General features: G+C 39.7%; 1 protein-coding gene across 6 annotated transcripts in view; it reads left to right on the forward strand.

Annotated features, from left to right (window-relative positions):
- Nucleotides 1–2,743: 2,743 nt before the first annotated feature.
- Nucleotides 2,744–22,495, forward strand: part of Dlgap1 (DLG associated protein 1) — an 879,880-nt gene continuing 860,128 nt past the window's right edge. For 5 of the 6 annotated variants that reach the window (XM_047526690.1, XM_047526689.1, XM_047526695.1 and 2 more), the window contains exon 1: nucleotides 2,744–3,046. The gene's annotated coding sequence lies outside the window, so the exon portion shown is untranslated. Of the gene's footprint in view, nucleotides 3,047–3,753; nucleotides 3,793–22,495 lie in introns of those variants that run through there. The other variant, XM_047526691.1, reaches the window with a different exon arrangement.

Here is a 22,495-nt window from a genome sequence, read left to right on the forward strand (position 1 = left end):
GCATCTTTTCAACCTCTCCTTCCACCATCTGCTGTTCTTGTCCTGACTTTAACCTTCTTAGTTCTCCTCTTATTAGGACTCTTGTCCCTATAAGAATCTATCAGAGTAATAGATGATGGTCTCCTCATCTCAAGGATTTCAATTTAATCACATCTACAAAGTCCTTTTGTCATGTAAGGTAACATTCCTGGTTCCAAGAATCAGGACTAGGATATTTTTTCATGACCATTATTCAGCTACCATATTGCTATTGTGTAAGTGAGTACAGTAGATCAGCCCTGGCTTATATTAGTGTGTACAGAAACTCTGCTTACATAAATAAGGTGACCAATCGTGTGATATTCAAACAACGTTCAAAAATACCTTAACTGAAAACAAGCATGTGAACAACACCACCAAAAAAGAAGTGCTACAAGTTTTCCTTAGGCAATATTGTTTGTTTCTATGCAACTCTAAGAATTATAATGTAAATTTCATAGCCAGTCAGTGTAAGAGATTTTATCATTAAAAAAAAAATCATTATCAAATCTTTCCCCATATAATAGCTCTCTGATCATCTTTTGAGGACTTACCTGTCTCCAGTCTTATGTGTATCAGGTGCCTGCCTTCCATCCTGGTAGCTAAGGAATTAAATGTTTCCTCTTCCCATTTTGGTGCAGCCAGGCAGTTAGTGCCCGTAGGAAGCTTGGCCATTCAAATGCTCAACCCTGTCATTTTAAATCTATCCAGCCTCCGTTGATTAGGAGAAACAACTGGCGTTCACTCATGTTGAGTGTATAGTACCAAACCAAATTGTGTCTGTCTTCCTGTTTCCTGGACTGCCAGTATTTTCTCAAATACTGACCGTTTCTGTTTTCCAACTCTGTCTTTAATTCTGGAAGCTTTCTAAATCTTTTCAATAAAATGCTTTCACTTAAGATAGCCAAATTTAGTTTCTGTCACTTACAGTCAGAAAATTCTAAAAATAGTAGCATTGTATAGATATTATTGTAACTCAGTTAAATCTACCATAACAATTTTGTAAGAAAATTGATTTTTCCACTTCAGGTTGTTTTATTTACTGAAGCCATCTAATTTGAGTCAGGACTTGACAATTATATTGACCATCTTAACAGTGTCATGTCATTAAAAATTCTGTGGGTTCGACATATTTACAAATGTGGGCAGGCAAGGTAGTTGCTTTTTCAAATTATGAAAATTATTGGCTAGGTCAGTATTTTGTTTCACAGAGCCTGATTTGAAGTCTGTGTTCCCACGTAGTAATTATTGAATTAGCTGCAGATGTCTTTTAGAGCATTTAAAGCATTGGTGATCATGGTACTACAATGCTGAGAATTTACCTCCAGTTAGTGGCTTAATGATTCTTTTCCTCTTTAATGGAAAATCACTCAGTGAAAGTATGAAAAAGAAATTATTTATCTGAGTCATATTTTTATGGAAACTGTTTTTCACTTCTGTGCATTTTTAGCAGTGTTTTCTTTAAAAAGGATATTCTATTAATATTTATAATTAGCACACAAAACAGATGCTAAATCTTATGTGATAACTTTATGGGTACAATTACATAAAGAAGATTATATACATTTTGGCATAATGTTCTCTCTGGGAGCTGTAGAACAAAGGGTTTGCTCCAGGAAGATGGCATTTCATTTTTAAGTGGAAACAGGAAGATGGTGATTAAACATGATTATTTTAACTATTTGAACATACAATGTTAATACTAATGAATACTTGCTTCATGTAATACTTAAGTGAGTAGAACAGGAACTCAATACATATTTAACTGATTGACTTCTCTTTGAGCCGCTTTTCAATTCACCTGTTCACACTGTTATTCCCTTTCTTACTTTGAGGAAAGGTGGGTTCTCTCCATTTTTAGAGCAGGGAGGGGTTTGGTACTGAGCATCTGTGAGGGGCCTGGCTTCCAATGACCTTGGGACAGATAGTGCAGAGTTTACCGAGGTCATAGGTCAGGAGTGAACGAGATTGCTCTTCTAATTGCCCTTACGCTAAAACCAAGATGGAATATACATTGTTTAATCTAATCCACACAACCTCTCAAGAGTCATGGTTATATGGATGAGGAAATTGAAGCTCCAGCGAATAACTGTTTGAAAGTCATGGTGCTGGGTTCGAAGAGGATACCAGAGATGTGTGTCTGAAGCTTTCTAGTACCCAGGCTTCTTCCAAGGCGATTACTTCTTCAAAAATTTATACTATGGAACCGAGGTTAGAGAGGAGCAGTTTGTAAACCTTCTGCCCACCAACTTGAACTCCTGTGATAAAAAGTGTGATTAGCCCTACCTCCCCTCCTTAAAAAAGACAAGGCTAGGAACAAGGTTAGCAAGAGGAGTGGAAGGTTTAATTCTCAAAAGATGCTGCGCAAGGGAACAATCATTTCCATAGGTCACGCCCACTAGCGGGTGGCCGCCTCTCTGTTCCATCCCGGGCATGTATGGCTCCCCTCTGTGTGGTGCCGGAGTTCGTCCCACCCGAAGGCTGAGCGGGTTGCACCCCTCGGCCTAGAGCGCGCTCCGGGAGACGCCGGCGCCTCCCCGTGGCCTCGGCGCACGTGCCTGGGCTGGGGCCAGAGCTAGTGGCAGCGCCGTAGTAGCTGGGGCGGGTGGGAGCGGCTGGCTCCGGGCCGCGGCCGCCGCCCGCCCGCCGGCTCCGGTGGTTGGGCGGAGGAAGCGCGGGACTCCTCCTCCCCACCGTATTAACATGCACCCAGGGGCGGGTGACCAGCCCAGCCTCGCTGCCCCAGCCCGCCGCGTCCCGGCGCTCAGCCTCCGCGCTAGAGGCGAGCGCAGCGCTCCGGGCGCCGCAATCCCGGGACACGGCCTCGCCGACACCTTCCGCCCGCGGGAATCGGCAGTATCAGCGGCGCGAGCGGACGCAGCTGCCTCAGCTCCTTTCTCGGGTCTTTCCCATCCCCTCTCTGAGAGCCGGTCCCGGCCGAGGGGCCACCCCTCTCGTCCTCCTCTGAGGCTCGTGGGCCAGACGGACGGACTCAGCAAGCAAGGGCCCAACTGCGGGCAGCAGCAAGGTAACGCCAGGCTGCGCCGCGGGACTGGGGCGTGCGCGGCGGCGGCGGTGGCAGTGGCGGTGGCGGCGCGCTGGGTGGCTCCTGCCCGCCGCGAGGTCGCCACTGCCCTCGCCCGCGGAAGGACTGCAGGCTGGGCTTCTTTCCCTACACTCTGCGAATCCGCTTCCCTTTCCTTTGCCTGGGGCGCACTCCCGGGCCCCCTGGGGACTCCGGGATCCCGGGGGCCGGCGTGCCCTTCTCCAGGAGTGCGGTCCTCGCAGCTCCCCCCAGGACCCCCCAAAAGGGACAGATTTCTAATTGCGACAGGGTCCCAGAAGGGGGAGGGGAACCCAGTCCTCAGTCTCCGTCATCTCCAGACGGACCAAATTCCCACTCCCGCCCCCCACCCGCCAAACCCTGAAGCACCTTGCAGGGGAGGAGGGGGCTGCTGTCTGCAGGCGTTTTTTCGACAGGTTCCTGGGTCGTTTGCAAAGCAAGTTGTTGCACTTGCTTTTTGGGTGACATTTTGACATTAACTGTGGAGAGAGACCCCTCCCTCGTGCGTATGAGAGCGAGAGAGAGAGCGAGCGAGCGAGCGAGCGAGAGAAACAGAGACACAAAGACTGTTAGGCACAGAGAGATATCGAGATATACACAGAGAGACGCACACAGAGAACGGGATCCAAGGAGGAGGTCACTGGAGAGTCGCCCCCTACCCGCTGCCCAGGCCAGTTGCCTGCAAATCGCGTGGCGGGCGATGAGACCCGGTATTCAAATTGAATTGAGTGGGTTGGAGCCGAGACCAAACAGGGACTTCTCGGGGCTGGGGGAGATAACAAATTGCACTTTCATTGAGGGGCGGCTGCAGCTGCAGGAGGGACCTTCGGGGACCGAGCGGCGATGAAGACCCTGCATTCAGGACTCGCGAAGGCGAGCAGTTCCCGCTTCTCGGTGTGGCCCCCGGAGGCCCTGGGAAGGGGCGGAGGGCGGCTCGGGTGCGGGCGCCGGGGACACTGAGCGCTTGTGCCCTAGCGCCACTCGCGCCTCCCGCCGCCGGGCTCGCCCTCCGCGCCGCCAGTAGCGCTGCGGAATTTTGTGTCCGAGAAAGGGAGGGCAAGAGGAGGGGAAGGGGTTGGAGATGGCAAGGCGGCGAGGACAGGGGCACTGGTGGATGAGATATTACATCTTTTATGGATCCGGGCAAGACTAAATTCCTCTCTGTGAGAGACAGAGTGAGACTGGGCCCCCGGGTGAGGGAGGTGGAGGCTCCCCGCCTACCGGCATAGCACGTGAAGTTATGGAATTACAATGGGGAAAGACATGTAATAAAAGTAACAAAGAGATCTTCAGCTTTTATGGTCTTCATGAATGACTTCGTAGAAAGTGGCGATGGATCAATCGGACGTGTAGACACAGGAATGAGAAATGCTTAAACTAGGAAAGCGATTTTAGAACCGCAGGCAAACATCTTGTAAATTATTATTATTACCATTTTTACCAGGAAGGAGCTGTTCCAAAACGAACAAGTCTTTTGACGGTTATTTATAACACAATTTCAGTTTCAGGAAGCAACTTTTCATTGGCTTAGGTCATTTTTGCATGCATAGCATTACTTTTTATTCCAGCTTGAATGAAAATGACATGGAGGTCCAAATTAGTGTCCTAATTTACATCATATTATGTCAAAAATAGAGCTTTCTTTGCTTAAGATTTTTAAAAGGAAATTCAGTATATAGAGAAATATTGAATATTTTTGTAACGTGTATAAAATTTTAGAAAAGCTGTCCTTGGCTCAGAAAATTAATGCTTTGACTTGAAGCAAATTTGATAGAAATCCTGGGTCAATAGCTTTGCTTTTTTAAAGTGCATTTTAATTATACAGAATAATGAGTTTCACTGTGGCATATTATTACATGCATATACCACACTTTGATCATATACCTCATTTTCCTTCTTACCCTCCCTGCCCTGCTTTTCCTGATCCCTTTCCTCTTCTACTGTAGTTGATCTAACAGCTTTGTTCTTAATTTTCTTTGCATTTAGTAGTTGAGTTTAAAGTTGCCAGAGTAAAGTCACTACCTTGAAATATTCCTAGTTCCAGATAGGAAATTCTGTAACTGCTTTTAAGGAAAACTGACTTGCTTAAGAGAAAAAATTGGTTACCTTGAATGAAACAAAACAAAACAAAAAAAAACTTTAATACACTTGCAAATATAGTCTTTTTTGAAAATTTTACGTCTGTTTCTCCATTCCTCTATTTTTTACTCTGATTAGTTTATCAAAAATATCTTAAAAATTAAAGGCAGTGTAATTTTGGCAAAATGAACTTGTCAACATACTTCTAAAATTATGAATAATTTTCTGACAAAGTTCTTCAAATTACATTTCAGCAATTGAGCTTTCAGGGAATGATATGTACATGAGTTTTCCCCGTGAGGATTTTTTTTTTTTTTTCGGTTTAGCATCTTTAATTTCTCCATCAAGATAAATGTTGTTCTGAAAGGATTAAAAACTTGATAAATCATATTAGTAATTATTCAAAGCAAATGAAAACAAGCCCTTCCAAAATATTGGATAACCCATATGGAGAAATAGTCCAAAACTATGATATTCTACTTTTCCAATTCTTCTAAGCTCAAGGGTCCTATGGAATCAAATTTGGAAACAGAAACTGCATGCATTCTGATGTTCTATTAGATATGTATGCCCTTATTCCATATGCTTCTCTGGATTGATTTTCTAAAGTATAAAAACAAAACTGGGAAGAGGGGAACTTGTTTTACAAGTGATTTTACAAGTGATAGGTGAACAGTAGTAGTTTCAGCTAGAACTTAATTGAGACAAGTACTTTATTTTTAAATAGCAACTCTTTTGGAAACAGTTCAGTGTTTTGATTTTGCATATTATTTCAAATTCAGTAGGAATTGTAAAATGCTACCAAATGTGTATTTCTATAGTGAACTTTATATGATTAACTCAAATTCATATTATGTTTCCTTTGTGATCATTCCCATCAATTGTTCTGCCCTTTATCAAAGGAGAGGGACTTTGTTTCCTTTTAGGAAGCATTTAATTGGAAGACCTTTACTAAGATTTCATCTCTATAGAAACCGCTCTTACCTCTCTTTAATTTAAGGAAAGGATGTAGTCGTTAAGTTTCTTGGTTGTTTTCTTTTCTCCTTTTCCTTTGTTGATTTTTTTTTCTTCCTGCTGATAGAACACCATTATAATAGTAAGGTTAAAAGGACTCTTGAAAAATTCAAGTCTCACCTCCCATACTTAAAATCTATGTGTATGTCTATGGTATGTTAATCATTTTGTACACTTTTTATTATAAAGAAACACTATCACAAGAAGCCACCCCTTTGCTAGCATTGTAGGAAATCTATGTGCTGAGACCCTTGGAGTCTCAAAAGCATCCCCTATTTTGCACTGTCTCTTTTATTTCCAGAAGATCCTAAGTGCTCACAGTTCTCCATTTTCCAAGAAAAGAATGATTATAGTGGTCTCCAAAAGACAGTTTTTTAAAAAAAATCACGGAGTATTTGTAGCCTGAATCTTGTTACTGTCTTTTGAAGGTGACTTTGTCTGCATGTGTGGTCTATCAGGAATTGCCAGAGAAGTTTCTAAAAAGATCTAAAATATTCTTCTACCATGAAGATTTAGAAATCATTTTCTGATATTCACTTTAGTTTAATAAATAGCCACAGATGATTGATTGTAGGATAGATCAGGCACCAGCTCCTTTTCTTCAAACACATGGCTGTTTGACTTTACAATATGTATTTGCTGTGTCCTCCTATGTAACCCTGCAGCATACACCCAAAAGAGGAAGACATGTGGTTAAAAACAAACAAACCAAAATGGAGTGTTGAGCTAAGGTTCAAAAAGATGGAAGTCCTCTGCTCCTTATTCTGACTGCACAGAAGTTGGTGTTGTATACATGTGTTGACTCAATAATTTTACTTCCCTTATTCCAGTGAACACATGATAATCTATCAGATGAGTGTGAAACTCGGGACGTTTTCATTTTTTGTTGGCTTAAGATTTTTTTCCTTATTGGTATTTATTATTTTCTTTCCTGTAGAAGTTAATGATTCTCGGGAGACAAGTGACATCCCATTTAGGAAAACCAGTTCCCCCACTGGAAGCCCCATTTCTATCTTAACCCATGTATAGTTAAGATGAGAACCAGTGAAGCTAGGATATGATTGACCATTTTATTTTTAGTTGCAAAGTAGATATCAATGCTCTGAATATAGTATGAAGATGCAAACTCACCCTCCTCCCTCTTTCCAGAATTTGCCAGAAATGAAACCGTTCATTTTCAGATTCACTTATAGCTTGCTCATCTGTTGTCACTAACAATTTCTCTATCTTCTCTCAGTGTTTTCTTGTCAGATTTGTAAGCAGTCACACAAAGGCAAGCCGTAAAGTGTGTAATTTGGAACTGCCCAATCTTACTAGGTTTCCTTAGCATTCAGCAGTATAGCGGGTCTTGTTGAAGCCATGGATAAGCAATTAGAAGAGGAGGGTTGTGCTGTGACGGGCTTATCACCCTGGCCTTGCATCTGAATCTCTGCACCAGGAGGGTTCAGACATATTTAAAGGGCTCCCTCAGGCGACTTGTGGGAAGGTCTCTCTGGGCACATTTCCAGCTCTGCTGCCTTATTCTGTGACACGGTTTTGGCTAATTTGAAAACATCTGCTAGAGTAACTTCCTTGTTAATTCTACTACTGGTGAACATTTATGAATGTGTGAGAGAAGAATTGGCATTAACCCTCACTCTAACCTCATGATTATACCCCTTCCCTGGAGACCCTTTCCTTCTTGATTTCAGTTTCAGTAGAAATTCAGTTCAAAGTCTATTTTTGGACCAGAATTTTTCCTACTATATCTCCCTGAGATTTCTTTACAGAACACATGCTGCAATTTCAGAGGAAAATGGCATTTTGATCTTGTCCCAGGCTTTGCAAACAACTACTCTTTGATACCATTCATCACACTTCAGTAGCACGGAAGCAAGGCATCTTCACCCCCTTCAAAGCAATTTTCCTGTAGACATTAACCGAGAAGGCAGGGTAACCTTCTCATTCTTTCAAACAGGGATGTGCTTTCCCATTTAGAGTTGGGGAGAGGCAGCAGGGGAAATCTTGAAGCAGTAACACTTTTGAAAATGTATTGTGTGAACCCTTGCCTTGGCAATTCAGATGAGTCTCCTTGATTCTTTAGCTTTTGTGAAGTAGGATCAGAGGTCTTTTTCCCCTTCTCCTTGGAACACTGCATCTTACATTGCTTTCTCTTTCCAAGACCTCAACTGAGAAGTCAGTTAATTACTGAGTCTCTCCAGTTGAATGCAGTTTTAGTCCTTTATACTTTTTTCATTATCCTTTTTGCAGTAAATTAGGATGTGTGGTCTTATGATGGTCTGATTGACTGATAAGCTAACCTGCCACTTGTACCCTGTTTTAACTACCAGGTCCTCTCTTCAGCCTTAAATGGTCTGTAAGGAAAGGTAAAATTCAAAGTGAACATGGCTTATGCTTTTATAAACTACAATAGGAAATAATTTCTCTAGATTTAAATGTCTTTTGTGGATAATTAAAAATATTCTGCTTTGATGATAAGAATCCTAAGGGTTCTGGGTGATTGCTATCAAATATTGGGTATGTATATGGTCTAAGTATGTGCACACAAAAATATTTTTATCTCCCAGCTACTCATTACTATGGAGAATACAGAAGTCCAAGACATAGTTCAAATTCTTGGGCAGCTTAAAATGCAGCCAAAAGGGTAAGATTAAGATGTAGGAAGTAATTAGTAGTGATGGGCTATAGAATTAAACTAAGTGTTTCAAGTGCATAGGCACATCATATTTTGGAATTTTCTGGAAGGTTGAACTTAACAACACATGAGGACTTATGGAATGCTTCCTAAAGAGGAAGGTATTATACTGAATCTTTATGGATTGGTAAGAATTAAATAGGAAGAAAGGATGACTTTCAGATACAAACATCTACAAAGATATGGAGATTCAAATGAACTGGTCGGGAGGTGGTCCTCTAGTTTCCTCAGTGCATTTTATTAGACCTGAAGAGATATCTGATTGAGAAGATGGAGATGCATTATGGAGGGACTGCCTAAGCCATAATGGCTCTACAAGAATGTTTAGTTTATGGGAGCCACATAAGTATTTTGAATAGGTAGTGACATGAAAAAGTGACTGCTTGAATTGGTAGAAGAAATTGAGTCCAAATTGGAATAAAGGAATTTCTTGCCCTATGTGAGGCATAAATTGTTGAGAACCAGGTTTAAGAATGTAGAAATGGGAAAAAATATTTTGAAAAAATTTCAAGTTATAGTCATCTGTTTCTAAACACCTATGTGCCCACCACCCAGATTATAAACTAGTTTATTGCACATACAGTTGATACTTCCAGTGTATTCTGTTTCCAAACATATCTTCCCTCACTTGTACTCAGTACACTAAATCATGTGTCTGCCATCCTCTCCTATTTTCATATACTTTGCTATGTATATGCACCTAAGCGCTGTAGTCTTCTTTTGGTAATTTCAGACTATATAGAAATGGTAACATGTTACTTGTGTTTTTTACTGTTATGGTTTGGATGTGAGGTATCTCCCAAAATCTCAAGCATGTGACAGTGCAAGGAAGTTTGAAGGAGAAATGATTGGGTCATAGCCTTAACCTAATCAGTGAATTAACTAAGTGGTAGCTGGAGCAGGTAGGGTATGGCTGGAGGAACTGGTTCATTGGGGTGTGGCTCCAGGGTATAGATTTTGTATCTGGAAAGTGGAGTCTCTCTCTCTCTCTCTGCTTCCTGATCATCATGTGAGCTGCTTCCCTTTACCGTGCTCTTCCACCATGATGTTCTGCCTCACCTTGAGCCCTGAGGAATGGAGCCGGCCTTCTTTAGACTGAGACCTCTGAAACCGTGAGCCCTCAAATAAACTTTTCCTCCTCTGCAGTTGTTCTGGTCAGGTCTTTTACTCACAGCAGTGAAAAAGCTGACTGAAACATATACCTTATTTGTTCAGAATTTAGTTGATGTACAGATACAATTTATTAATTTTTTACAGTTATCATAATTAGTGCAACAACCTTTTGTTGATGGATATTTAATAAGCTGTTTCCAATCAAGGCAGTAGTGAACACTCATGTGCACATCCCTTGTGCTAACAAAGGACAATTCCTTAGCTTATCTCTTTAGATTGGAATTGCTGAAGGGTAGTATTTGTACTTTTACACCTAGCAGATAATACCAAGTTACCCAAACTGGTTGTAGCTATTTGTATTCCCACCAAGAATCTATAAGAACTCCTTTTGTTCTACATCTTTGCTGACACTTGGTGGTAGATTTTGTTTTTGGTCAATCTTATGGATGCAAGATGGTTACATCATTATGGTTTTAATTTGTTGTTCCCTGACTGCTAGTAATGTTTACTTCCCCCCCTTTATTAACATTCTGATTTCTGTAGATTGCTTATTCACACATTTTTTAGCTCTCCTGCTGCTTTTTAAATATTTATTGATTTGTAAGATTTATTTACATATTGTGGATGCCAGAGTTTTTTCTGTAATGTTTTTTAATGATTCTCACCCAGTTGGTGGCAGGTCTTTTATTTCAATGATGTCTTTGGATGAAAAAATTTATGTTTTAAATTTTAAAATAGATGCATTTTGGTTCTTCTCTTTGTGGTATAGATCTCTTGATTAAGAAGCTATTTTTTTTTCTAATTTGAAGTGATAGCAATATTATCCTTTCATATTTCACAAAGTGTAAATTTCACATTGAGTTCTTTAAAAAAGACTTGTATACATGGTTGTTTTTACAAAGTCTTTAATTATATACTAAATTTTTTAAAAATTTATTTTATTGTTAATTTGTGCAAAATACAAGTCTTCTCTGGTCTTGATTTTTCTTCATTAAGTTAGAGTGGGAGTTAGTTGTTTGTGTGAATTCTGCTGCTGCCGACTGACTTCAAGACTGTATTGTCTCATGCCTGGAACACAGAGAAACCTCTAAATGGAACTTCTTGTCTTTAGGTCTCCTTCTTCCCATCAAACTTGCATCCAGATTTGTTTTTCTAAAGAACTGTCAAAATCATTGTGAGACTTTAACTTTGTCCTTGAGACCCCCATGAGGACACCAGTCACTTTTATTCATCCTCTGCCTTTCCCAACACTGAGCATGTGCTTGGATCCTGCGTGGCCTTCATGTTGTGTCCCTGGAACATATGCATGAAGGCAAATTGGCTTCCATCATCATTTAGCCCCACTTCTTAACTAGTCCTTTGCATCAAGCTTCTCCACAGTGACCACCCTGCTGGTCACCTCTGTGCTGCAGGGACATTCCCTGCTATTTTAAATTCTGTCTGTGAGACACATTGTTTAGAGTAGGTTCTCCTAGGTCAAGGGTGGTCAGGGATTGCCTCTCCCTTTGTGTTCTTCAGGGAGTTTGGTAGTGTTACCATGAGTGAGGATTTCTTCTAAAATAATTATTTTAAAGCCCAGCTCAATCTCAGTCTCGCACAAAGCATTTTATGACTACTCAAACTGAGGGTAAACTCTCCCCTGAATTCCATTTGTATTTATGTGGCTCATTTATTTTATGATTTACATATGTGAGTGCTAGATTTTTTAAGCTCCTTTAAGTGATGAATTAGCTTATGTGTTTTTCCATCTCTCTCAGGCCTAAGCCCAGTAGCAGGCAGAGTGGTTTTCAATGGGTAACAGCTGCTTTCTTGATGCTTGGTAATTAGTTATGGGAGAGGGCCTAGGTGGAGTGGGGATTTGAAGTGCAGGGTATTGGGAGTAATGACATTACTGGAACATAAGGGTTTGAGACAGGGAGCTGGTGACTAAACTATCTTTTGGTTGTGCTGATTTTTAAGATGAATTTGGACATTTCCCATGAGCAGCTTGGAAACTAAACCAGAATTTACAAAATGATGGAATTTGAGATGTCTTTTGGGGGTTTATCTGCTGAGAGGTGGTCAGCAGATTCATGATAGTAGCAGTTTCTGTGTTCCACATGGAAAATGTTATCTTCCTCTCCAGTCCTGTTCTAGCCTGATCCATTTAATGCTCTAAATGACTTTGAGGAAGTTAATTTTACTGAGCCCAGTTTTCTCATCTGAAAAATGAGGATAATTAAACTTACGTTTCAAAGTTTTGGAAAGATTAAATGAGCCAGTCTATGTAAAGTATCTAGTTCAAAGCTGGGTCCATAGTGAGCGATTAAAATATGTTCTTATTAACCATATGTTTTATCTGTAAGAACTACTCTGCCAATCGTCTTTTTACATTAAAGTAGTACCGGGTAAAGAATTTCAAAATGACTTGTGTAGTGATGAAACATTTTTCTTCTACTAAAAAATTCCTAGATCTCTTTATCTCATGGTCCTTTATTATCCAGTGACAATGACAACAATTCGCTGAATGAGTTGAATGATAGGTAGCATTTATTGAACTCCCTGGTTTTTATACTCATTAGGATGCGGCTTTCATATGGCCTGTAGGTTGTGTGTGTTGCATCTCAGGAAATAGAGTCCCACAGCCCCCTCAGCCCAGCCCTCTCTGACATGGGGCCATCTGCTGTGAGGAGATTACAAAGGAAATCAAAGTCATGACTTTCTCCCCAAGGAAGGTTTAATTGTGTTGATGAGAAGACATTCTTATGAAACTCTTCAGTGCATCTAAAGCAACACTCAAAATATAAATTTTAATTTACTCTGATTAGAATGCATATTTCCTAAGGTGAGATGGAATATGGAAAAAATGGAGAGAGGTGGCAGAAAGAGGCAGTGTTGCTTTGATGGGTGCAGAGGAGGTGTCCCTGGCAGGGTGGTGGGCTCTGGGCTCTGGGCTAGTGCGCATGGCGGGTAGAACCACTGTCTTCTGATTGCCTCCCCTTCTCTGCCTCAGAGGGCTCATCTGCTGTCTCCATGCCTTATGTGTTCAGTGGGCTCAGTCTCTCTGCTTAGGAAAACGGCTCCTCAGCTAACATACCCAAAGAAGAAAGAGAACATGTTGCTCACTGATTCAATGGGAGAAGTCCCACTGGTTTTTCATGAAAGGAAAAAGGGTTCTGGGCAGTTCTATTTAAATTATTTAGGTTTTATAGTTTTCACGATCTGTTATGGCCCAATATGTCTTATTATTGTAGTTTAGATTTAAAACCTCATAGAATAAAAAGCTAAATACATTTTCATGTGTCTTTATTATTCCAGGTATCCCTTTTGGGCAGAGATATTGACCTAAATAAAGTGGCTTGTGTTATTCCATAGAGAGTTGATAAATGGATAGAGTACAATTTAAATACTAGCAATACCAATTCACAAATAGGTGGTATTTCAAAGGTGCATTTATCAGCTGAACAGTTTTGGGCGTTAAAAAGCATCTCCTCATTGAAATTATGCTACCCAATGGTGGCTGGCTTCTAATTTAACTGTTTCTAGTCTTTTTGACTCCTATTCCACAAAACATTATCACTCAAATGAAAACGATGAATTTAGGACTCTATTTTAAAAATCAACTTAAATTGTGATCAGGAACACACACCATCATTTCTGCTCAGAATTAGGATTGTCCTGACTCTGCCAGTTTTTGGTGCTGGTTGGTCAGACACCATCAACTCCCCTTGCACAAGTATGATTTGCCTTGATCCAGGGCCAGAACCTAGGGAAGGGATGAGGGCACCAACACAGCTTACTCAGGGCACTAAAAATAGCTATATTTAAATGAACTACTCTTTTTTGATATTTGAATAAACAAAGGAAAATCTAGTACAGTTATTTTTATTTTCTGCATCCAGAACCAAAACATGCATGTTTAGGTTATCAGTGAGTCAGATTTCAGTAATGTAGGAGTTATAGGTAGAAGCGTATTCTTTTGAATTTAGGTAATTTTTGCCACATCTTTTTTCCCCTACATATATCAGATTTTGAAGATGCCCATTATTGAATGATGGCCATTAACAATTCATTCCTTTGTTCCTTCATTTATTCATTCAACTAACAATGATTTATTGAACAACTGCTTTGTGCTGAGCAGTGTTCTAGGTGCTTTGAAGTCAACTTTGAAAAAGAACCATAACAAAAGATGCAAGGCATACCCTTGCAGAGGTATGGGGTTTACATTAGAATGGGAGGAAATATAATACATAATATCACATTGCATTGTAGTTACGTGTTTCTGATTTTGGATCTCCCACTAGATCATGAACTGTAGAGAGGTCGTATTTCTTGCAAACCTGTACTTTAGTAATGATAGTAGTGAGTGCTTATTATGCTATAAGCAAGTTATGTTAGTAATCTTTTTATATTCACATCAGACTTATGTAGAAAATGATGTCACATTTTACAGAATATATTCTCAGACCATAGAATCTTCATGGTTGGAGCTGATAATTGAACAGGAGTCTGTAACAGTAGGCTCTGTACTTCCCTGGTGCCTAACCCATTGCCTGACTTTGCTTAGCATCCAAGAAATGTAAAGGGAAACAGAAATCAAATTAGCTAGGTATTGCAAAATTGATAGCTATCAGAAATGTGTCTCTAGCTGCCTGCAAGATATATCCTCATTTTGCTTTAAATAATTTTGCTTCACAGTTTGACTGGCCCAGTAGGTGGTTCTTTAGAAATTCTGGAAGTGTCACTTCCTATATTTTTCTCTCTTAATTCCTTCCTTCCTACTCTTCCATACACGGCATTTGTGGAGAACACAATAGGAATAAAATTACTTCTGCTAAAATGACAATCCTGTAGTCTGTTCTATAATGCCAGTTGTTTTAAGAAAATTCCGTGTTTCCTTTTGTTTATCTATTTATTTATTTTTGAGTTTTACTTTGATTTTACCTAGTGCTGACTTCAAGGGTTCTTTCAGGATACAAGCTATTTTGATGGCATGAAGGACAATGAGCATAAATAGGTTGCATTTGCCTTACCACCTTCTTTCCACCTGTGCCTTCCTGCATGTCAGAGGAATTTGGATGACAGAGGTGAAGCTCTATGGAACCTTCTAGGTGTGTGACCATCTGCTTGCTCTGGATAAAATCAGTGTCTTCTTTCCAGGAAAGGCTCTGTCTCTGCAAGAGAAACTTCAGCTCCTTGCTTCCCAGTGAGTAATCTATTTGAAAGGAGAGATGAACACATACCTCAAAGACAAAGGAGTGCAAACAGAGGAGTCTGTAATAAGGACATGACTTAGAGAACACAATTAACAAACTTGGCTCACATTCTGCAAGGTTCAGATAAGGACTTTAATGGCAAGGGAGAAAAAAGATGTTTGATTGTCCTCCCAACATATATCTGGAAAGAAGTGCTGGTTATCTCTTAGGATTCTTTGCAGTTCAGCCTGATGGAATTAGAAATAGCAATCTGTTCATTTAAACAAATCAACATTGTTATTCTTAACTCAGGAGCAAGGTAATTCAGTGGGTCCATGAAATACTAGAGTACTCCTGTATTTATTTTCAACTTCAGTTTTTTTAAGAAAAGGAAAGTTGGATGTGTATGCATCCTTGTTTCAGATATAGTAATATCCGTGCTGGATGTTTCATTTAAAGAAATTTCCAGAAGATGGAATGAAGATGGACACAGGTAACATAGATTGAACAGTGAGTGAGTTCTATGATGTTTTTCCTGTCACTATAGTGTCACAGATGACGAATGCATAAGTTAAATATCTTAAATCTTTCTTCCTGTGTTTGTCTAAAGATCATTTCTCATTTTTTTTGTTCTGAATTACCTTACATTCCTGACCCCAAATAAATTCGAATGTTTAGTTGACTTAGGACATAAACAGCATGAAACTTCTAGATGGGTACTACTCAAAGTGAGGCACCCGTAGTAATGCATTAATTTGTCTTAGGAAATATGTGACCAAAAGTGTTATATCATTTTTCAATCTAAGTCTCCTCCATTGGAAATTCAAATTCAATTTATTTATATTGGACTTGCTCTTCAAAGTAATTTGTGTATACATTATTGAATGTATATGAGTCAAAATGTTTTCTTTTAAATTATATAATTGAAATTATATAATTTCAATTTTGAAATTTTGAGGGTTCCATTAAATGCTAGTCAGTAGTTCATATTATAGTTATGTGAGATGTAAAGATAACTACTATTTTCTAAGATGTTTGATTCCATCTGCCTGGAGAGTTGCCCCTTGACTTTCCCCACATCTTCAATGACAGGTTCTTATTACTACTGCTCTGGACTACCCTTATAAAGGAGCTCAACCTGTCCTCATTATTCTCTTCCAAGCATCTGTTTAGCAGTGTTTCCTAATAAATATTTGTTTCCTAATAAGTATTGGTTTTTAATAAACATTTATCCAAAGAATGAATGTGAAGTAATAAAGCACAATGATTCAAATTTCTTGCTTATGATGACAGCCAGGCATGTTTTGACTTAAAGCTTTAAATAACAATTAGTTGAAGACATCAATTTTAAAGCTTTAATTTTGAACTCTGTGCTCTATGAATATGTCAGCTCCTAATATGTGTTGGGATTTCCCCAGTAGTACTGGCATCCTCCTTGTTCTGGTGAACTCACAGGCTCATGCGGAAGGAGGAATCAGATTCAATCCCTGGGGGTGGCAGGATCATGAGGGGTTACAGGGTGCTGTGGGAGGCCTGCTTAGTCAGTCAACTCAGCAGGCAGATTCCGAGAGGTGAGCTCAGGGATGTCAAAAGAAGGTCTAGGGTGGGAAGGAAGCATGCAGTGGATCTTTTCAGGGCCTCTTTAGGTCAGTTCACGCAGTCATTTCTCCTCCTAACATTATGTTTCTAACAACAGTGTTCTGTGACCTGTAACGTGCTCCCTTCTCAGGCCCTGAGGTTACCCACATTATCAGTAGCAAAGCACAGTCATGTGTTTTTGAGGGTTCCATTAAACACTAGTCTCAACTATAGTCTCAGATAAGTGTGGTGTTTCACGTAGGTTTCAATGAATATAAAGTAAATGCTAGAGTCGTGTGACTTCACAAATCTTTGACTGTCATGTTGAGCAGAGAGGGGATTCAGCAGCAAAATGATGAAATGCTGAAAAGTCTGTGAAGGAAGATTGAGTATGGAAACTAGGGAGGAAGTAAATGTAACAAACAGAACTGAAGGTGATCTGATTTTCTTGCGGCAATTATGGGATGTGCTCTAAGAGAAGGTGGTTATTCATGGCGGAATGAGGGTAATGGGGTGGGGCATGTGATTGAGCACTAGAAGGAAGCATAAGAGATTTAAAATAGTTGCTTTCAGCCAAAAAAGTTGTGCATTTAAAGGATTTGTTGAGTTTTTCTATGTCATATGTTATATTAAAATCCTACATTGAAACCTACATTATTCTTTAAAATTTCTGGAATCATATTTTTTTAAATTTGTCAACCCAGTCAAATGTCAAGTAATCTGAAATTATATATGACATATTATATATATAATAAGAATGAATAAACAAGATTATGAATACTTTTGAGGATCATGACCTGAATCAAAATAATTTTTTTCGGGGGATACCAGGGATTGAACTCAGGGGCACTTGACCACTGAGCCACATCCCCAGCCCTATTTCATATTTTATTTAGAGGCAGGATCTCACTGAGTTGCTTAGTGCCTCATTTTTGCTGAGGCTGGCTTTGAACTCACGATCTTCCTGTATCAACCTCCTGAGCTGCTGGGATTACAGGCATGCACCACTGTGCCTGGCTCAAAATGATTTTTTTTTTAATATATATTTTTAGCTGTCAATGGATCTTTTATTTATTTATATGTGGTGCTGAGTATTGAATCCAGGGCCTCACACATGCCAGGCACTCTACCACTGAGCCACAACTCTAGCTCCTCAAAATGATTTTCTAAGGAGTTAAAATAATGTAGGACTTACATAGCATCAGTCTAGTATTTCAAAACTTTATTGATCCTTTATTTACCATCCTTTGTATTTGATACCGGGATACAGAAGTACTAGATCATGGAGGCACCAGCGTTAAACAAAATTTGTAATGTATGGTAATAAGTACACATGGGACTTGGGTGGGACCCAGGGGAGGTATGTAAATCTTCCAAAGCTCCTATGGAAACCCTCAAGTTGCTTTTCTGATGTGGGTAGTTCATTGTTTGATGAAACAGCCCTAGTAAAACAAATAAATACCCTTTCTGTGTTACTTTCCATTTCACTACCTTAACATATTCTCTGACTACATTTAATGGGCAGTTTAAAGATTGTGGGAGCTGGGTGAAATGCCATTTCATTTTATAATCTTTTTTGAAACCACATTTACTATACAAGGGAGAGAGATTGGTAAATAAGAACCAACTTCAGACCAGTATATAAGTTATTGTTCATTAATCAATTATTTAGTAATTCTAAAAATATAAAATAGTTGTACAACAGTTTCTCCACCTTTGGGTAGAAATACTGCTTGGCTAGTGTGCCACAAGGCACCGACTTGTTTTCCCTCTCTCTAAAGTTGTACTCAAAGTCTTTGTCTATGTGTCAGTTGGTCGATATTCTTCATATAATTTCAGAAATGAACAAGCCACCTGTTGCTAGAGCACTGTAATTCCTTGGCAACTTTATTGGATTTTCCTCTGGGTTGCTTTATCATCATTTGGGTGGAAAAACAATCCTGGTAGCATAGATAGAGAAAACCAAAGTCACTTTTCTCTTATTAGAGATTGTTGCCTTTTTCCTCCAAAAGATAAGTCAAACCTTCTAGGACAGTTTATAAATTATCAAAAATATTACATGGCTTGTTGGCATACGGAGAACTCTGAGTCTAACTTAGCAGGAAATATAGGTAATGTTAGATCCCACTGTTAAATCCCATTGTAGAACGTATGCCCATAGCTTTAAAGACAGAAGTCAGCCTGCCTTCAGAAGGATGCCTTGCTGAATCCAAAAGAGAACTCATTCATCACCATTTAACTTCACTTGCATATGTAACTCTGAACCTCAGCTGCACAGTGAATTGTCTAGGGTGCATTAAAAAAATAAAGATCTCAAACTGCATTCTGACCCACTTCAATCTAATGGACTCAGACACGCCTGTGCTTGCAGAGCTGGTCTGGTGCTTGGAGTTTACATCCAGGGAGAAGGCCTGGTAGTGGTGGCAGAGGTTCGCATAATGTGGACCCTGGATCAGTTGCATCATTTCACCTGGGGATTTTAGAATGCAGATTCTTAGACCCTATTTCAGACCTACAGAATCAGGGACTCAAGGAGCGAGGCCCTTAAATCAGTGTTTTAACAAGTTCTCCAGGTGTTTATGATGTATACCAAAGTCTCAGCACTACTGGCTTTTAGGTTTGTACCTTCAGTGAGGTAGTTATAGATCTCTACCTGCATGTCCCGCGGGCAATCATGCTTAGGTATTAGCTTTTTTTATAAGGGAAAAAAAACCCAGATCATTAATTATAGCAAGGGATCTTGACTAGTATCTTTCTAAATTGACCATGATTATTTTCTAGATCACTTTCCTGAAAACTTTCCACCCCTCCCTACTTACACAACTGTTTCTCTGAGCATCTAATCTTCCCCTTATACTATCATAATCATTTTGCGTATTTTGAGCTTCATCAATGAATATTGTGGTCCTTCATCCTACAGTCTTCTGATTTTTAACCATCAAGCATGTCTAATTTTTGACACCTATGTGTGCATCTACTTAGTTTTGAGCCCTTGGTTCCTCCCTGTGCTCTTTGTATGCTCACTCTCTGTCCTCTGCTGTCCTGGCCCCACCCCTCTGTATTTGTGACCCGCTGCTAACTTGCCTTTGGGTGTTATGTAGTATAAGCTTCTCATGTGTTGGGAGAGGGAAGGAAAAGAAAGAATTCAGAACTTGGGCAGCTTTCCTCTCCCCAGAATTACATTTTTGCAAAGTGGTTTTATTACTGTGATTAAAGAGTTATGAGTTTGTAGAACATCTGGAGCAATTGCACTCAAATATACCAAAACTCTTTCCAAAGTTAAATTATGAATGCTGCTAAATCATGATAATTTTACACAAATGTTCTCCCTCCCTTGGTGTGGGGACCAGGCTATGATTGAATGCTGCTGTCTCTTCAGTTGCCAGTTTCCCATATCTACCTCAATTTCCCATCTCTACTGTCTTGGGTGTTATTTCCTGGGATTCTAGGAATTGTCCTTCCTGATTCCCATCCCTTTCCTTTTCATTTTCCCAGAATATATTGTTTTCACTATTGAGAAATTTATGCTAGTACTTTATATGACTGCATTTCCTATTCCATATACATTATCTGTGCAGTTGCTTATGCCAGCAGTTTGAAAGGCAGCCTCCACTTTTACTTTCTCACATCAGATCATCAAATTTTACAGACTAACTGCCTAACTTTCTATCAAAAACACCTCCCTTCTGAAGCTCAGGACTCTTGCCTATTCCATGCCTTCACCATCTCTTCTCTCTGCAAGTCTGAGAGCCCCTTACAGCTTATTAGTGTTCAATTTCACCTTCCTCCATGTTGTACTCTGAAGTTGTGTTCAACAGATCATTTTGAACCATTAGTTAAGATCCCAAATTATGTTATTTGTTGTCCAGCCTCCAATGACCTATAGGGTAAGGTTTCAAGCTTGAAGTATTTGGGGCATTTAAAGTTCCTCATGACCTGGTCAGTTGTGATTTTACAACCTTACCTCTTAATACTCCTGAAGGTCATGTGCTTTTCTATTTGAGGCTGCTTTGTTATTTTCTAAACCACACTATGTTCTTGATGTTTCCCTCTGTCTCACCACTCTTGTATACTCTCCTCGGGATGTCCTTACTTCACTTTCTGCAGGCAGACCTTTAAAATGTTGTTCAAGGACAGCTGGAGGGCTCCCATCCCGTCCCTGGGAAGATTTCTAAACCACCACCTCTGGCTTCTAGCCAAATCTCATGTACATTTGTCACAACATATTGCAAAATGTTGTCACCGTGTTATCTCTCCAAGACCTGGTAAAGAAGAATGAGCTTCTTGCAGGATGAACAGAAGAAGCATTCTCCCTTCAGAAAAGTTGAGATTCAGCAACCCTAGAAGATAGTGTCAGAACAAATAGAAAGTAGGTGGGACCCAAGGTGGGTGGAGGGTGATGGAGTTCATGAAGTACAAGGGAAGAGAGCGAAGTGCAGACTGTTCCTGTAATTTGAGCAGATCTAAGGAGAACGAGGTTTACAAAAAGAAAGTTCAGAAAACAAAGCATGAGAAAGGAAAAGGTAGTGTATCAGTTGTCTTTGGCAGCTTAACTAATTGCTACAACACTTAACACTTCTAAAACAGCCATTGCATTAAGCTTCTCAATTCCAGAATTCAGCAGAACATTCTTGTTGGGGAAGCATATGTAGATGAGACTATCACAGAGCTGCAGAAGGAAATGCTGTTGTGTAGGGGTGGAATGCTTCAGGAGTAAGGAACAGGTTTTAATTCATAAAACAGAATATAGGAGGAAGAAAGCTTTATGAAGGAGGTGACTTTTGGGTTGGAGTTTGAAGGAAAAGTTTATACCTAGGCTCAAGCTCAGGAACTGAGTGAGTAAATGAAAGGACGAACTGTCTGGATCACAGTGAGCAATTTGTGCTGATTGGGATATATGGTGTGTGGTCAGAAATGGATGGCACAGGAGCTGTGCCACATAAATTAAGAGTTTGCTTCATTATTCAGCAAAGAAACATTGATTTTTCAAAAAATAAAACCCGCTTGCCTTAAACCTCTCCAGATTGTGATCCTGGCATATGCTGGAAATGACCGAAGAAGGAAGAGAGGAGAATGAGAATCAAACATAAGAATATAGGGTTCATGTCTCCAAATTTGTAACACATAAGATGCATTAAGGTTCTACTCGATGAAATTAAAGAATAAATGACTCAATGCAATGAAGTGTGTCATTGCTCTGAACCCTTCAGTAACTTTTCAGAATACGTTCTTTTCAAGTTTTTTTTTTTTTTTTAATGAAAAGGGTATAAATTCCATGAAGGCTACCATGTCTGTGTCACACCTAGTATATTAAAATTAGATGAACAAGTGAAATAGATTTCAAAACTATGCCTCCATCAGTGTATCACTTCTCTGAAAACAAAGCCTGGAAGAGCTAAGTGGTTTTTAGAAGTTTGGTTCAGGTAACCAATTTCTACAAGATAATTGAACTCTTCTTGTTAATAGTTGGTTATTAGGACAACCACAGCTCCCAAGAGCCAACTTAAATTAGGTAGAATTATATTATGCTGGAACAGAAAATGTTCCTGAAGAGCATAAGTCCATTTCTGGCACCTTAGTACAGATGAATAAATTGAAGTTTATAGAAATTAAAGGATTTAACCACAGTTATCCAACTAACCACGTAAATGCTGAAACCAACACTAGGAGCAGCTCTGGTACCTAGTTCAGTATTATTTTGGCTGCGAACACTGCATGACACTCTGCTTTGGAAGTCAAATCTTAGCTTGAACTGTGTGG

This window comes from Sciurus carolinensis, chromosome 15 (assembly GCF_902686445.1).
Source record: "Sciurus carolinensis chromosome 15, mSciCar1.2, whole genome shotgun sequence".
NCBI classification, from domain to species: domain Eukaryota; kingdom Metazoa; phylum Chordata; class Mammalia; order Rodentia; family Sciuridae; genus Sciurus; species Sciurus carolinensis.